Source organism: Haemaphysalis longicornis, unplaced genomic scaffold (assembly GCF_048455015.1).
Source record: "Haemaphysalis longicornis isolate Haplotype H1 unplaced genomic scaffold, Haemaphysalis longicornis Haplotype H1 scaffold_2, whole genome shotgun sequence".
In the NCBI taxonomy this organism is placed as follows: domain Eukaryota; kingdom Metazoa; phylum Arthropoda; class Arachnida; order Ixodida; family Ixodidae; genus Haemaphysalis; species Haemaphysalis longicornis.
The window spans coordinates 190850952-190868429 of NW_027526295.1; the positions used below are offsets into that span (position 1 = coordinate 190850952).

General features: G+C 49.4%; 1 pseudogene across 1 annotated transcript in view; it reads right to left on the reverse strand.

The window, feature by feature from the left end:
- LOC144168451 (monocarboxylate transporter 13-like) overlaps positions 1–7898 on the reverse strand; it is a 32591-nt pseudogene extending 24693 nt beyond the window's left edge. The window contains exons 1-3 of the transcript XR_013322183.1: positions 7505–7898; positions 4025–4087; positions 349–554 (exon numbers count right to left, since the gene is read on the reverse strand). The product of XR_013322183.1 is annotated as a monocarboxylate transporter 13-like (transcript). The remainder of the gene's footprint in view (positions 1–348; positions 555–4024; positions 4088–7504) is intronic.
- Between the last annotated feature and the right edge of the window lie 9580 nt (positions 7899–17478).

Consider the following 17478-nt stretch of genomic DNA (forward strand, 5'->3'; position numbering starts at 1 on the left):
GACGGAAAAAGCGTCCAATGCCTACCTGGTCGTCTCTCACCGCCGCTGTTTGCAACAAGGCCTTTTCAAATGAAGTACTGCACCACATGGCCTACATTCTGGCCTACTCGTCCCTGTCCACTCTTTACAGTAGTGCTCACGAGGTCACCCTTCTAGTATGCTTCCAAGAGACGAGACGCTCACTTACATTTTCACACTCTCTCCTTTCTGTGCGAGAGCATTAAGAAGTGCCTTGCTCCACGCAAACCGACATCACCCTTATTCCGCGCTAAGCACTAAGTCGAGAAACGTGCAAGTACGTCGCAGCCTGTTTGCGCATCTCACGGCATGGCGTGTGGGGACGTATACCTGCGAGCTGCGACAGGGTGATGGAGACGGTGAGCGGCCACGAAGCGCTCTGCGGGTGACGTTGAACATCTCTAGTAGGCCGACGTACAATGCCGACTCCGACTTCATCAGTGCCATGGCGAAGAAGATGTAGATGGACGAGGAAAGTACCACCAGCCAGCAGTCCAGGGAGTCCGGAGGACTACGCGAGGAATCTGCCGCATTGCCTGCAGGAAAGCAGAACATTACGAGCTGACTCTTCCGGTGGGAAAATTCATAGCAATTTCTTCTTCTGGGGGAGTCGGTGTGGACAGTGATTAGGATGACGGGCGATATGGGTGCATCCATCAAGCATCATTCGTCCATGCTCAGAGGAGGATTGCGATGACTCTTTCCGACGGTGACAATGCCGTACCATTCTGTGCTATGAAGCTGCGTTGTGAGGCACGCATGTACAGCCATGGACATAGGAATTGCGAACACGAAACTGTGAACCAGAACACGCAAAAGGGAAAAATACGGTTCGTGGCGGTCCAAAACTGGCACGCAGCAGGTATATCTGGAAAACAACATTCCAAAACATTGTTTTTGTAATTAAGCACGCGTCAGTCTGAATTACATAGAAAGTGTTCGCGCTATTTGTGTGTTCTGATTCCTGCGTTCGTGTCCGCGTTTCATTGGTCCATGTCTGCACGTGCGTATGTACGTACGGATTTCCTTTTGGCCGGGCGCATGTATGGTTCGGACTTCTGGCTTAAAACAAATCAACAAAAAACACGATAGAAACTATGACTAAGTAGAGTTTGTTAATTAGTTTTAACCGAAAGAAAGATTGATTTCTCGGGCCAACGGACATTGGAGGTGATTTGTGTTCTGCTATAGTTTCCATCCCGCCTCACTACGAGGGAGAGAGAACCGTTTTATTCCTGACCATGCGTAGTATGGAGACGAATAGGGGTCCAATTCTCTAAAATGAGAGGCCGTCGTTTTGAATCGATGGGGTAGCGCAATGCAACTGCGTGTGTTTTGGGATTTGGGCGCCGCGTTGAGTTGTTTCAGGACGTGAGTATCCCTGCCAGAAAAGCGCTGTGGCAAGGGAGCAAAGCGACACCCACTGGCCCCCGTCGTTTCGCTTGTCGCTTCGCCTTGTTGCCACAGTTTCTTTCTGCAGGGATTCTCACGTCCTCAAGCAGCTCAAAGCGGCGCCCAAAGCACAAAAAAACGTACATTTGCATTGCCCTACCCCGACGTTTCAATACTACGCCCCCTTTTTTAGAGAATTGGGCCCCAGGAATGAAAAGGGCGGTTTAAGGCCAACCGACACTGGAGGTAATTTGCGTTCTGCCAGTTTCCTTCCCGCCAACGATATTGGTTCAGAAACTTGCGCCCGTCGCGTGGGTGCCACCAGCTTGTAGCAGCATTGGGGCACGAAAGGCGAAGGGGAAGCGTTACGCATCCATTCGCGCGTCTCTTCTCCCGAAGAGGCACCGCACACGCAGGCGCAGAGCGTAGTTGTCACCGGGCGGATTATTCTCGCTTCTATTTCGAAAACACGAGAACAACGAAAGGGTTGTTCTAGTTTCCATTTCAGGCCCCAAATAAAAAGTTCTGTAACGGTCCGGCTTCGCAAACAAAAACGTGATCGTACGTAACGGTTGCACACGCACGCGCACGCGCACGCACACACGCGCACGCACGCACACGCACACGCACACACACACGCACACACACATACACGCACACGCGCGCGCGCACGCATGCATGCACGCACGCACGCACACACGCATGCGCACACGCACTCACGCACACACACGCACACACACACGCACATACACACACACACGCGCACACGCGGGTACATGTGCGCGCACTCGCCCGCACGCGCACACGCACACGCACATTCACGCGCACGTGCCCGCACGCGCACGTACATTCACACGCGCACGCGCACCCACGCGCACACACGCACACGCGCTCACGCTCGCACACGCACGCGCACGCCCCGAGAGAGAGAGAGAGAGAGAGAGAGAGAGAGAGAGAGAGAGAGAGAGAGAGAGAGAGAGAGAGAGAGAGAGACGCGCGCACATTGAAGCAATTTGAGATTGGGCTGTGCGCTATGCACAGAAGGGCCAGTACCCGAATGAGAGAGAGAGAGAGAGAGAGAGAGAGAGAGAGAGAGAGAGAGAGAGAGAGAGAGAGAGAGAGAGAGAGAGAGAGAGAGAGAGAGAGAGAGAGAGAGAGAGAGAGAGAGAGAGAGAGAGAGAGAGAGAGAGAGGAGAGAGAGAGAGAGAGATAAACTTTATTTTGAAGCCTGTGTCCAAAGGACTGCTCGGCTTCTTGGTTAGGTTACAGGGACTGTAGTCCTGGCTATCTATAGTCCTGGCGTGTTTTTAACGTGGTGCACCAGCGTGGTCCAGTAGAGCTCTTCAAGCTCCTTAGGGGGTGTGACCCATGCCTCCCAGCAAGTAGGGCGCTTTGTGGCAGGAATTGGTTGCAGGGAAGATCTCAGGGTGCTTTGTATGTTTGGGTATGTCCAGAGGGTGTGTTCATTGTTGGGGTATTGGTCGCAGTGTGAGCATTTTGGTGTGCCTGGAAGCCCGTCTATGTAGTGTTGTATGTGTTGTGTTGGTAGCGTGCCCGTTTGTGCACGTAGAATGAGAACAGCGTCAGGGTGGGGAATTTTCTGGGGTAGGGGAGGGTGGTTCTCTGATCTCTGACGTCGCGTAAGTACTTTCTACGAGTCTGATGCATTTCTCGGCGGTGCTCTTTTGGGTCATAGAAGCGAGGCCAGGGTATTGGGGTGCCCGGATCAAAGAGAGCAGCTCGGGCTAAGGCATGGGCCTTCTGGCACCCGAATGAGAAACGCCGTAGTGCGATAGCGCGCATGCTTTGGTCGCTGCCGAAGATAGCTGCAGCACAGAGGCCAAGGCATTATAAAGCCGAGCCAGAAGACGCTGGTTGGATCCCGGCCATGGCGGGCGATTTTTCATCGGAGGCGGGAAACGAAAACTGCGCATTCGTAGCCCATCCAGGATCTACAGGTGGTCGAAATCGATCCGCAGCCCTCCGCTACACCCGGCCTCGTAGCTGCGGTGCAGCTTCGGTCCGTCACCCGACCCCCACCTCGAAATGAGAAAGAAAAGATACCAGCCGGTAGGTACTAGGATTATCGCAAAATGCGGAATCCGCCGAACGACAAACCAAACGACAAACGTCACGCTAAAAGTGCGAAGCTTGTGCGACGTTTGTCATTTTGCGAGAAAGTAGTATACTCCAGCTTTCTTTCTACGTGTTGTTATTTCTGCTGCCACCGGAAAGAGGAGATGACGCATCTCGGGAATATTTACCTTTGCGCATCGCTTGCCACGCGCCTCCACTCCTTTCAGATTCTGCAGTGCTGCACGAAGTTCGGGATTGGAAGGGTTGGGCGTGTCACCGCCACGGTCTTCTGTGAGTTGTGAGCACCCCTATATTTCAGCCATGGTATTAAATATCGTGTCCCCTTCTGTATTTTTTTCCGTCACGCCAGCACTCTTGGCCAGGAACAGCTGCCTAGCGGCTGCAAAATGTTGAACCGCATCCTCCATGTGCCGAGCGGTTAAATGTACGCGTGTGCACTGATGCGACAACGACCAAATTGGGCGCAGTTCAAATGCACAACCGGAACGTTTTCTATTATTATTTTGGTAATACGCACCTGTTTCCGAGGTTTTCGCTACACCACCATGCGCAGGCTGGGCCATCTTGTCAGCAGTTGTCGCTAGAAACAGAGGAAAGGAAAGAGAGGGGCACCAAATTGTCGTAAGCCAGCTGCACACTCGAAAGGCAGCCTGTTCTCATTTTCTTCATCGGTTCTTCTCGGTACTCTCTTGTAATGTTCCTGACTGTGGTGCTGGGAGTCGTATTTTATGCCTCGACACTTACCTGTACGCATTTCCTCCATATTCTGCAGGTTCTAACACTGACCCTCCATTTCCCGCCTAATTTTCGCCTTTTTGCGTGCAAATATAGTATTGTCGTCCCATATTAATTTCTTTACGCGCCACGTTTTGTCTGATCGAGGAGCTGTACATGTATTTGAATCAGTCGGACAGCTAGCTAGCAATGGCGGCGCGTGTACGCATGATAACCTGATGGCTTTGCGAGCGCTTTTCGGGCGACTCTTGTAAATGAGCCCCTGAAAAAAAAAAAAACTCGCCAACACTGAATGCACTGCACGGCGCTGCATTCAGTGTTCGGGTGTGTCGATGAGCGCATAATTGGTGTTTTTCCAGCGAAGTTGTTTACTTCTATCCCCGCACATACACTGCGCATGCGTTCAGGGCATCCAAGGCGGCTCACGTCCACATCGCGGGCACGGCGCGGGGATAAGGAAGTCCGCTGCGGATGTTGGGAGAGGGGAAGTAGTTTCGTGGCGGTGCTGCAGCGGCGACTCGGCAGGGGAGAGGGGATGAGAGTGTGAGAAAACTGCGCTTAACAGACAAGACAATAAGGAAGGGACCGGACAGGCACAGACTCACAACTAGCTTTATTGAAAAAAAAAAAAAAAAAAACGAACATGACTATATATACCATCTATTGCACACGCGCACAAAGCAGCCAGTTTTTGCTCTTTTCTTATGAATGCACCGTCCTCTTCAAAAACTCAAACTCACCCCCGTACAACGTAACAGATGCCTCGCTCACACAATAGTCAGCCGCTGTTGAATGACACAGAAGTGCTGAGCAGAAGCCGGGAACGAGTCGCCCGCGAGTTGGTAGAAGCCTTTTTTATTCGTAAAAGTCATGGAAATTGTGTGCGCGGGGCATCTGTTAGGTTGTACGGGGGTGAGTTTGAGTTTTTGAAGAGGACGGTGCATTCATAAGAAAAGAGCAAAAACTGGCTGCTTTGCGCGCATGTGCAATAGATGGTGTATATAGTCATGTTCGTTTTTTTTTTTTTTTCAATAAAGCTAGTTGTGAGTCTTTCATTTGAGTAGCGTGGATTGTTGGCCTAGTTGGTTCACGTATATAATTAAAAAAAAAAACTTTGCGCTAAAGGACGCGACAAAGGAGAGAACGTCGGTGTCGTTCTCTCCTCTTTTCGTCCTTCAGGGCAAAATTATTTTAATTATAGGCCAACCAAACTGTGGAGTTTTTTTGTAGTGCATAAAATTATCAAAATTTCCAAGAGGGGGGGGGGAGTTGCCCCCTTTGCCCCCCCTTCCGGACGCCCATGACAATGCCGTGACCCAACAATTAGGCACGTGTGACCGTCGCATATACGTACGGCCATACATGAGGACAACCGCCCTGTTTCTCTCTTTCTTTCTTTCTTTCTTTCTTTCTTTCTTTCTTTCTTTCTTTCTTTCTTTCTTTCTTTCTTTCTTTCTTTCTTTCTTTCTTCTAACCCCTCTCCTTAAGAATTAACACTTCTTTATCTAGAATGCTCAGTGACGGGTGACTCATACAATCCGATTCCCTAATTCGTATGTGTAAAGCTTCAGCAGGTTCCCTTGATGCACGGTCTCTGTGTTTAAAAAGCACTTGTTTGTCTGTGAAGCATGGCTTACATCCGCAGCGATGACTCAGAGGTACAGCGCTAGCCTCGGATGCGGGAGGTACCGGGTTCAAATCCGCGTACTGCCAGGCCCCTACTGGTTTCTTTAATGGGTGCAGGCGTCCCTGTTCGAGTGCGGATCTTTGAAAAGGGCAATCCACGCATGGAAAGCTGCCTTTACCCTTGCGAGGGGCCCCTGACCCTGTTCCATCTGGCGGGGCCCCCCGCCACCATGCCGCGTTGCCGAATTGCCGGGGGTGAAAGAGACTGGCGGCATGTCCTGCCACAGGCCGTTGCGAGTTGAGCGTTTACCGTGGCTGTGGAAGGCACCATGTGCATTCGTGTGCCTTGGTGGCGCCGGGCACCTGCCGGTAAAATAGGTACAAGTGACTCCCCGGCCTCGCGCTCGGCCTTTGTGTGGGACTACAACGCTTGAAGTTCACCCGGCTTGTACGGGAAATCGCCCCTATGGAAAGGGGGGGCTGCAAAAACACAGGAACTTTTATATGCGACGGTCACACGTGCCTGATTGTTGGGTCTTGGCATGGCACATATGTGCTTTCGATTTTAATAAAACTTTCAGTTGATAGTACGCGCTGGTGTGGTTTCCCTTTGTCGTCCCTGTGTCAGTTTGCGCCAAAGTTTCAGTCATGAATGTTCAACTAGCTCGTCTGCCCATTTTGCTTCAGTTTATAACGTCATTGGCCATTCCTTGCTTCTCTAGAAGCTGTCCCTCTAGTACATCAGCATTTTTTCTTTGACCTTTGCTGGGCGCACCGGCTCCGTCTATCCCAACGGCCAGCAGTCCCATCGTTACGGAGACTCGAGTAGCGTGCCGCAGGGTTCTGCACTCGACCCTTCCCTGTTGCCATTTTTTTTGTTACTTTTTGGTCTATAAAACATTCTGTTTAATGCATTTGGGGTCAGCATTTTCAAGAAAAATTTATGTCTTACCAATCGTGGGCATTTGCGACGAGAAGCCGGCTTATTTAGTCATTGGTGTCAAGTGAACAAAACGGAAACAAGCATCGTGGCAATGAAACTGTTGTCGTGCATGCGTAAAAATAGCCGCCTGTTTTTAAGCACCCAGTTAACTGAGTGCTTAAAGAGTAAAACTGCAATTACTGCTTTAATTTTTAGACTTTTCAAGCATCATAGTTTAAGGCTTGGCACAGGGCGCTACGCATTCGAATTGATTATCTAACGGGGTGGTCAAACCCGGGAACATCCTGTATGCTTAAAAAATTCATGTTTGCTTTCCATACTGCTCGCTTTACGATCAGGTATGATTAACAGGCAATGCCAATGACAAACTGGTGACCTCTCACACATTCCTCGCATCATGGCGCACGTATACCCGTAAAAAGAAAAAAAAAAGCGATGCTTGCTCTGCCTAATATCTTTGCTGAACTTTTTAGCAATTTCGAAACAGCAGCTTTATTCTCCGCGTTTTTCATCTAATTACTTCAGTTATTTACGCTTCCTTTGCTTTTTCCTGATGTACTTCACGCATGCCTTCGGTATGGGCTGAAAACGCGATTTTGCGATGGCAGCACGCACCTGGAACCTTCGATCCTTCAAATCAATGCCCTACAACTAACTAAACTGCCTCGCATGTGAGGACATAATTTGTCTTACCTTCTGGCGGCAATCCCATATACGCAACGGCCGCCGCATTGCTGGTCTGAACACCGGGAAGGAGCATGGACCCCGTAGCCGCGTCTGGGACGGGCTGCTGCTCCGGAGCAATCCCAACGGGCTGGGCTTCACGGGTGTCCACCCCGTGTGAAGCCTCAGCAGACATTGATGGCTCCTGGTCCGATTTCCCACACGTATCCTTCGACTTCGACCTTTTCGGCGGCTCTGACGGCATGTCTGACTGGGGTAGCGCAGAAGACTTTCCCTCTTCTTCTGGCAGCGTACCTGAAGCGAAGCCTTCCGGCTGTGAAGCCTCGCCAGTCAACAGGGGCCCCTGGTGCGACATCTTGCGCTTTTCCTTAGACTTAGACTTCGATGGCGGCTCAGAAGGCATGTCTGCCTGGGGCTCAGATGACTTCCCTTTCTTCTTCCGTAGACCGCTTGCATCGGAGAGTTCTGCCTGTGAATCTTCGTGTGATCGCGGCCCGTGGTCTGATTTCCTTCGCTTTTCCTTCGATTTCAACTTCGTTGGCGGGTCAGAAAGCATGTCTGCCTGGGGCTCTGATGACTTCCCTTTCTTCTTCCGTAGACCGCTTGCATCAGAGAGTTCTGCCTGCGAAGCTTCGTGTGATCGCGGACCGTGGTCTGATTTCCTTCGCTTTTCCTTCGATTTCAACTTCGTTGGCGGGTCAGAAAGCATGCCTGCCTGGGGCTCAGATGACTTCCCTTTCTTCTTCCGTAGACCGCTTGCATCGGAGAGTTCTGCCTGTGAATCTTCGTGTGATCGCGGCCCGTGGTCTGATTTCCTTCGTTTTTCCTTCGATTCCAACATCGTTGGCGGGTCAGAAAGCATGTCTGCCTGGGGCTCAGATGACTTCCCTTTCTTCTTCCGTAGACCGCTTGCATCGGAGAGTTCCGCCTGTGAATCTTCGTGTGATCGCGGCCCGTGGTCTGATTTCCTTCGTTTTTCCTTCGATTCCAACATCGTTGGCGGGTCAGAAAGCATGTCTGCCTGGGGCTCAGATGACTTCCCTTTCTTCTTCCGTAGACCGCTTGCATCGGAGAGTTCCGCCGGTGAAGCTTCTAGTGATCGCGGCCCCTGGTCCGATTTCCTCCGCTTCTCCTTCGATCTCGACTTCGACCTCGTTGGCGGGTCAGTAGATTCATCTGGAACGGGCGCAGATGATTTTGATTTCTTGTCCGGCTGCATATCGGAAGAGGAGATGCACTGCTGTTGCGTTCGCAGCTCTGAGCTTGTGGTTCCCGGTGACTGATGATAATGATGGATTCATCGGAATGTTGTCAATGAATACGACCTTGATGCTGCTTGTTGAATGGTATATACTTAATCAGGGGATCGGCCAGTAACGCGCGTTTGGCGTATGTTGTCTCTCAGCCGCTGCGAAGAACAATGTAATTAATGATAATTTGTATACCCCGTGAAAACATCGACGGGATCAAGAAGAGACAAAATGAATATAATAAAAGCTAAATAGGCTCCATTGGGAGAATGATAACACAAGAATACTCGTGTGTCGATCCCGTTTTTAAAGGGGCACTGAAAAAGGTTTTGCCAATACAAGGGTGTTCGCATTTTCAGGCTAATCTATGTCCCAGTAGTCACCTCCATCAAAAATTTTGATAAAGTGATGCGTATTAGGGGAGTTATTGCAAATCAAATCATCGCATTTCCGCCCGCTCCGCGATTCTTCCTGGTTTCGTCCTGCGATGTCGCTCCCGAGCGAATAATAGTGAGAGCACCAGCCACGAACGACATGGCAAGATGAAAGCCGGTTTTATTCCGCTCAGCAAAATCCCAATGATGAAAATTCCTTGATTGTTGGTGATGATGATGATGATGACGTATCATCTATTCTCCCCTTAACATCTAAAGCGCTCAGGAGAAAAGCCGTAGCGGTCAGGGGGCCGTCGGAGCCTTGTCGATTTTCGCAAAGTTGGCGGGTGGGCTCCTGCCTCGGCTGCTTCGGGCTATCGTGCAATGAGGTCGTAGTGCCGGGAGATGAGGTCGAAGCATTCTGCGATGAGGTCTGGGTACTCTCGGCGGGTTCCCGCTTGTTAACGTCTCCTAAGCGACAGTCTTGTCAACCGGCTTGTCAACCTGACTTCTCAACCGGCGCAGATGCCGTCTACGAAGTCTCTGTTCCGAGTCCACCGTAACCATCCGGGAGCTCTCGTGACTGTGCACAACTCTGGGAATCCACCGTCGACCTGACCCAAAACTGCACATCCAGGTGGGCTCACCGGCCTTAAATTTACTCTTTCTCGCTCTCGGTTGGATATCTGGACTGTCCTTGTCCAGTGTGATGCAGTCCATCTTGGTTCGTATCTGATATCCCAGTAATAGCTCCGCAGGTGACTTGCCATCCTTGATAGGCGTTCGGCGATATTGGAACAGAAACCGAGATATTCGTGTTTTCAGGTGCATTCCAGGGTTTTTCCCAAGCCCTTATTTGAGGATGCGCACTGCTCTTTCAGCTAATCCGTTGGATTGTGGATGATACGGGGCAGTTGTGAAATGTTACACGCTGTTTCGTGCCATAAACTCACGAACGACAGCGCTCACAAATTGCGGTTCATTATCTGAAACTAGAGTTTTTGGAAGGCCAAAACGTGCAAACGTTGACCTCAGCGCATGAACTGTTGATTCAACATCATCATCACCAACCTATCTACGCCCACTGCAGTGTAAATGCCTCTACCATTAATCTCCAATTGCCCCGGTTCTGTTCTAACTGCGACCAATTTATAACCGCAAACGTCTTGATCTCATCTGCCCATCTAACTTTCTGCCGCCCTCTGCCTCGCTTGCCTTCTCTAGGGGTCCACTCTGTTACCCTTAATGACCAACGGTTATCTTGCCTTCGCATTGCATGCCCTGTCCACGTCCATTTCTACTAATATGTCCTCGACACGCGTTTGTTCCTTGACACACTCCGCTCTCTTCTTGTCTCTTATTGTTACACCTATCATCTTCCGTTCCATTGCTTGATGAGTCGTCCTCAATTTAAGTTGAACGCTCTTAGTGAGCCTCCAAATTTCTGCCCCGTAGGTGAGTACCGGTAAGATGCAGCTGTTATACACTTTCTTCTTCAGGGACAATGGTAGGCTGCCATTCATTATCTGAGAATTCCTGCCTAATGCACTCCATTCCATTCTAATTCTTCGAATTATCTCTGCCTCATGGTTGGGATCCGGGGCCACAACTTGGCCTAAGTAGATATATTCGCTTACCACATCCACTGCCTCGCCACCTATATCAAACCGCTGTGCTGTCCCTAGGTTATTTATCATTACTTTAGTTTTCTGCATATTAATTTTCAGGCCCGCGGTTCTACTCTGTTTTTCCAGTGCGGAAAGCATGCTTTGCAATTCGTCCCCCGAGTTACGTAGCAAGGCAACGTCATCAGCAAATCTGAGGTTACTGAGGTAATCTCCATTAACCCTTACTCCCAGCTGTTCCCAATCTAATGTTCTCAATACTTCTTGTAAACAGGCTGTGAATAACATTGGGGATATTGTGTCTCCTTGCCTGAAGCCCTTCCTCATAGGTACTTTTCTGCTCTCCTTATGGAAGATGATTGTAGCTGTGGACCCATTGTAGATATCTTCTAGTATTTTTACATAATGCTCATCTACACCCTGGTTCCGTAATGACTGAATGACTGCTGATGTTTCGACCGAGTCAAATGCTTTCTCATAATCTATGAAGGCTATATAAAGGGGTTCAGTATACTCCGCGCACTTCTCCATCACCTGATTAATCGTGTGAATACGGTCCATTGTTGAACAGCCTTTACGAAACCCTGCTTGTTCTTTAGGTTGACTGATATCTAAGGTGGCAGAAATTCTGTTAGCGATTACCCTGGTAAGTACCTTGTAGACGACTGACAGTAAGCTGATCGGCCTGTAATATTTCAAGTCCTTTATGTCACCTTTCTTATGGATTAGGATGATGTTCACGCTCTTCCAAGATTCTGGTACACTCGCGGTCATTAGGCATTGCGTGTACACGTTTGCCAGTTTTACTAGTACAATATGCCCGCCATGTTTCAAGAGGTCTCCTGTTATCTGATCTTCACTAGGTGCTTTGCCCCCTTTCATTTCTCTCAAAGCCTTCTTTACTTCTTCTGTCGTTACTGGTGGGATGTCTATCTCCTCTGAACGACTTCCTTGTTCGGCATTATCCTGGATGTTCTGGCTACTGTACAGATCCGTATAGAACTACTCGACTATTATGACTATTTTATCCTTATTTGTCATCACCTTGCCTTGCTTGTCTTTAGGTGCATACATATGATTTTTCCCCACGCTTAAACGCTGCTTCACTGCTTTTAGGCTGCCTCCGTTTTTTACAGCATATTCGATCCTCTCCATTATGTACTTCCGTATTTCAGCTGTCTTACGCTTACTGAGTAATTTCGAAAGCTCCGCTAGTTCTATTCTGTCAGCTGCGGTGGAGATTGTCATGCTTTGGCGTTTCCTAATTAGATCTTTCGTCTCCTGGGAAAGTTTGCCAGTATCCTGTCTAGCCATAGTGCGCCCGACTTCTACTGCCCACTCCGTGATTATTGCGTGTAAGATTGTCACTGGCTTCCTGTGTCGTAAGCTCCGCTTCCTTGGTAAGAGCTGAATATTCGTTCTGCAGCGCGATCCTGAATCCCTCAAGTTTACGCCTTCCTGTTAGCTCATTGATCGGCTTCTTACGTACTAGCTTGTAACGGTCCCTCCTCAAATCTAGCCTAGTAAAGTTGACGTCTGGGCTAGTTGGTTCAACATGTTAACTTTACAGCGCAATAAAGACACACACAAGTACGAGTCTAATTCGAGATCTTGCCGTACGGCGGTCACTACACCTTACCCTTCCGAGCACTTCCACATCGGGCACGACGCCAGGGTTGCAGCATAATATGAAGTCTATTTCATTTTTTTGCTCCCCGTTCGGGCTCCTCCACGTCCGCTTCCGGCTCCCCCGTTTGCAGAAGAAGGTGTTCATGATGCGTAGATTATTCCGTTCTGCGAACTCTACTCATGGGTCCTCCCTGCAATTTCTACAGCACAGGCTATGTCTCCAGCCTGATTCTTACCTACTTTAGCACTGAGGTTTCCCATAACTAAGGTATACTGTGTTTTTACTTTAGCCATTTCCGATTCCACATTTTCATAGAAGCGTTCAACTAGCTGGTCGCCGTGGCTGGATGTAGGCGCGTAGCCCTGTACCACATGGAGTTTGTACCTCTTATTAAGCCTAATTGCGAGACCGGCTGTCCTTCCTTTAATGCTATAGTGCTCGTCTATGTTGCCAGCTATGCTTTTATTGACCAGAAATCCCACTCCCAGTTCTCTTCTGTCCACTAGACCACGGTAACATAGGACGTCCCCATTTTTCAGCCCCGTGAGGGCTTCACGTGTCCTCCTAACCTCACTAAGCTCTATGACATCCTATTTTATGTCCTCTAATTCCTCGTACAACACCTCCAGACTCGCCTCACTAGATGAAGTTCTCGCGTTAAACGTTGCCAGGTTGAAATTCCAATGGCGGCCTGTCCGGCTCCAGGGATTCTTAGCACCCTCTGCTGCGTCACAGGTCTGACCGCCGCCGTGGTCGGTTGCTTCACAGCCACTGGAGACTGAGTGCCGTGGGTTAATTGGCGTATTCATGGGAGGTTGGGGCCTTTACTACACCAGGGTGGCCGATCCTGCTCTGGTGAGGGGCTGCGTTACCGGCAATGGTCGCCGGGGTCAGGCCGCACCCCAAGCATCATTCTGCAATTCCATCGACACGCGGATTTTTAAAAAATTTTTTACCCGGTGGGAATTGTCTGGCACTGGGATTCGAGCCACGATCCTTCTGCACGCGAGGCGGATGCTCTACCTCTATGCCACCGCTCCACCTTTTGATTGCGCTGCAACGGTTGATTGCGCTGTGGCAACTTTCATAGGAACTGCTTCGATCCATTTTGTTTTGGCGTCCACCACAACCACAGCGCACGCCGCTATTATGGCTAGCCGACCTTGGGAGGTGGCCCGGTCATTCGTCATGACAAGCTGACGGGAAGCAAAAGGATGGTGTCTCTTAGTGTCGAAAAGGCGCGCGGCGTAGTTTTTGAGGATTTGCAAAGCCGGTGTGGGTGCTGTTCGTTGATGGGTCATTCGCCTCGGGAATACTCGCCTGGGGTTGAAGGAGCTCTTCCCAGTAGTCAGGTGGCGGGCAGCGGCGTCCCTTAGTCTGGGAGGGGATTAGCCACGACTCCCGCGTAGTGCCGGCGAACGCGCGCGCGCAAATGCGAGGCGGCAAGGCGAGGACACTGTAAGACGTTAGTCGCGCGAAGACCGCTCTAAGCGTTCGGCTTTAGCTTTTGGGCAGATGCCGCCCGCTCTACGTAATGGTGTGACCACTTCGCGCGGTCGGTGGCTTTACGTGGCAGATGTCTTGTATTTGCTTGTCGGTTGCAATAACGTGCGCGGGAAACGTACTATGAGAGCATGAGAGAGAGTGTTGGGTCACGTGACCGCAGAGGGGGACATGTGTAGGATTGGTTAGTTCTTGTGGCCAATCAATGGTTCATATTTACTATTTTGAAAGGTATTTTCACTCTTTCTTGAACGCCCCATTTGGAGACGTGGTTCTTGGGATCAAAACCGAAGTGTTGGGTTTTTCCCGAGGTCGGTCGATAGGGATCTAGTTCAGTATAGATCTTGGCCCAACAGGATGCTGCGGGCAGAGTGACAATGTAGCCATCATTCTGTCCCGATGTAAATACTTGGATTAATGTAAGTAGTGTAAATAAACCTAATATCCAGCAAGAAAGGCAGTCCTCGTCCCTCATCTGCTTCAAGCATCGGACGTCGGTCATCTGAGCGAGTCGAGATCGTCCTCTCGGCTCGAGCATCAAAGAACTTCATTATTTCGTCTTCATCATTCACCAAGAAGATGAAGAGGCGAAATCTAACTATTAGGCATCGCGTAACAGGTTGCCATTTTTTCAAGTACAATTTCTCCGCCATCCTTCAACAGGTCTGCTGTTATCTCATCCTCATCCGGTGCTTTGCCCCCTTTCATTTCTTTCAAAGCCTTGCTTACTTCTTCTGTCGTTACTGGTGGGATGTCTATCTCCTCTGAACTACTTTCCCGTTCGGCATTATCCTGTATGTGCCGGCTACTGTACAGATCCCTATAGAACTCCTCGGCTACTGTGACTATTTTATCCATATTTGTGATGACATTGCCTTGCTTATCCTTAAGTGCATACATCTGATTTTTCCCCACGACAAAACGTCTCTTCAATGCTTTCGGGCTACCTCCGTTCTTTACAGCGTATTCTATCCTCTCCATATAGGTGATAGAGAAGTGCGCTGAGTATACTGAACCCCTATATATAGCCTTCATAGATTATGAGAAAGCATTTGACTCGGTTGAAACATCAGCAGTCATTCAGGCATTACGGAATCATGGTGTAGATGAGTATTATGTAAGAATACTACAGGATATCTACAATGGGTTCACAGATACCATCATCCTCCATAAGAAGAGCAGTAAAATACGTATCAGGAAGGGCGTCAGACAAGCAGACACAATCTCTTCAATGTTATTCAAAGCATGTTTACAAGAAATATTCAGAACATTGGATTGGGAACAGGTAGGAGTAAGGGTTAGTTGAGAATACCTCAGTAACCTCAGATTTGCTGATGACGTTGCCTTGCTAAGTAACTCGGGGGAGGAATTGCAGAGCATGCTTACCGCACTGGACAAACAGAGCAGAACCATGGGCCTGAAAATTAAAATGCAGAAAACTAAAGTAATGATAAATAACCTAGGGACAGCACCGCGGTTTGATATGGGTGGCGAGGCAGTGGAATTGGTAAGCGAATATATCTACTTAGGCTAAGTTGTGGCCCCAGACCCTACCATGAGGCAGAGATAGTTAGAAGGATAAGAATGGGGTTGAGTGCATACGGCAGATATTCTCAGATAATGAATGGCAGCCTACCGTTGTCCCTGAAGAAGAAAGTGTATGACAGCTGCATCTTACCGGTACTCGCTTAAGGGGCAGAAACTTGGAAGATCACTGAGAGGGTTCAACTTAAATTGAGAATGAGTCACCGGGCAATGAAACGGAAAATGATAGGTGTAACATTGAGGGATAAGAAGTGAGCAGAGGGGGTCAGGGAACAAACTCGTGCTAAGGACATATTAGTAGAAAATAAGAAGAAATGGACGTGCGCAGGGCAAGCAGGGCCAAGAGAAGGCAAGCGTTGCAGGGGACGGCAGAAGTTAGACGGGCAGATGAGATCAATAAGTTTGCGGGGATAAATTGGTCGCAGTTAGAACAGGACCAGGATAATTGGAGATTATTGGGAGAGGTCTTTGCCCTGCAGTGGTCGTAGATAGGCTTGTGATGATGGTGAGGCAGGAAGTGCTGCAACAAATCCATTGCAGGTACGACGTTAGGCCCCAGTTTTGTACCTGATGCTGCCGGTCGCACTACCTTCCACGTGTCTTCTAGGTGCCACCATGGAAGGGCAATGGCATAGGGTTCAAGCAGACAGATCTCATTGCGGTAACATACAGACATCACATCTGTCAGTGTAAGACCCCACTGCCACGTGGCCATCAAACTAGCCAAGATTTGGCCCTTGCTCAAGCTTTATATTCATGATAATTCTTCCTTGACAACGTTGACCAGCTGTACCGCACTGCCACTAATTGTGAACTAGGGAAAACTGCATCGCGTGAACTCTTCCAAGCCTTACGTTCTCCTTCACCACAATGGACGCACCTAAATCTGGGAAGGCTTCACCTTTCTGTCGTTACGTGCTTTTTGGGTATGTAGCCCAAATGCTTTTCTATTCTTGATCATTGCCGCTCTTGTCATTGTGTGAAGCCCCTGTACAGTCACAGAGAAGGTCAGACTCACTCTCGGAGACAAATGCGAGGTACTAAGCAGACGTTGCTGCCCGAAGTATTGCAAAAACTGCTTTTTTTCTAGAGACGACGCCACCACCATGATTCCTCATGTGGGGCACCACTTTTATGACATCTTTGCGACATAGGTTTTTTCCAAAGTGTTGAAGATTGATTGATTGATTGTAGGGTTTAACGCGCCGACGCAGCGCAGGCGATGAGGCGCGCCGTAGTGGAGGGCTCCGGATTAATTTCGACCACCTGGGGATCTTTAACGTGCGCCAAAATCTCGTACACACGGGCGTTTTTGCTTTTCGCCTCCATCAGAAAAGCGGCCGCCGCGGCCGGGAATCGAACCCGCGACCTCGTGCTCAGCAGCGCAACGTCTTAGCCACTGAGCCACCGCGGCGGGTAAAAAGTGTCAAGGCCCTTGGTGTTAAATACAGGTACTAGAACTGATTACTGACCGTAAAATCACCTTTGGTGCCGCGAAGCACAGCGTTGGCCTCAACGAGTGAGGTTTGTGAATAACTTCGCTGGAACAAATTCTAATGATGAGTACAGCTCTGGCTTGAGAAGTCATGAAAACAACAAAATAGTCATGAAAACAACAAAAACGCTTATTTATATGACTTCTTTAAAAGTTATCCTTTATAACTACTATAACTACTTGTAGTGACAGCTGCAAGATAGCTACAACGAGGGTTAGGTCACACGTACTGCATCACTGTGGGCAAATTGCATGAGGTTCAGCCCATGTTGGTTACAGTGCAGTGCCCCAGAGAATTCATCCGCAGTGTGTTGGCAGTTTCTGCAGCTGAGAGTTCGCGTTTAATGAAAACTTTATTAACCACTGCAGATTACACCACTCAGGAAGCCAGCCCGGCGTTCCAAACAGCACCATGTCGCCTGCTGGAACCAGTTTTGCAAGTGCCTTACCACGGTGGTGCTAGTGAAGGTGGTAGAGCCGTTCCTGTGTCTGGTTAACTGTGCCACGTCACCAATGCGGAGCTGGACCAGAGGCTACTGCAGCTGAAGGCAGCAGTGTGGA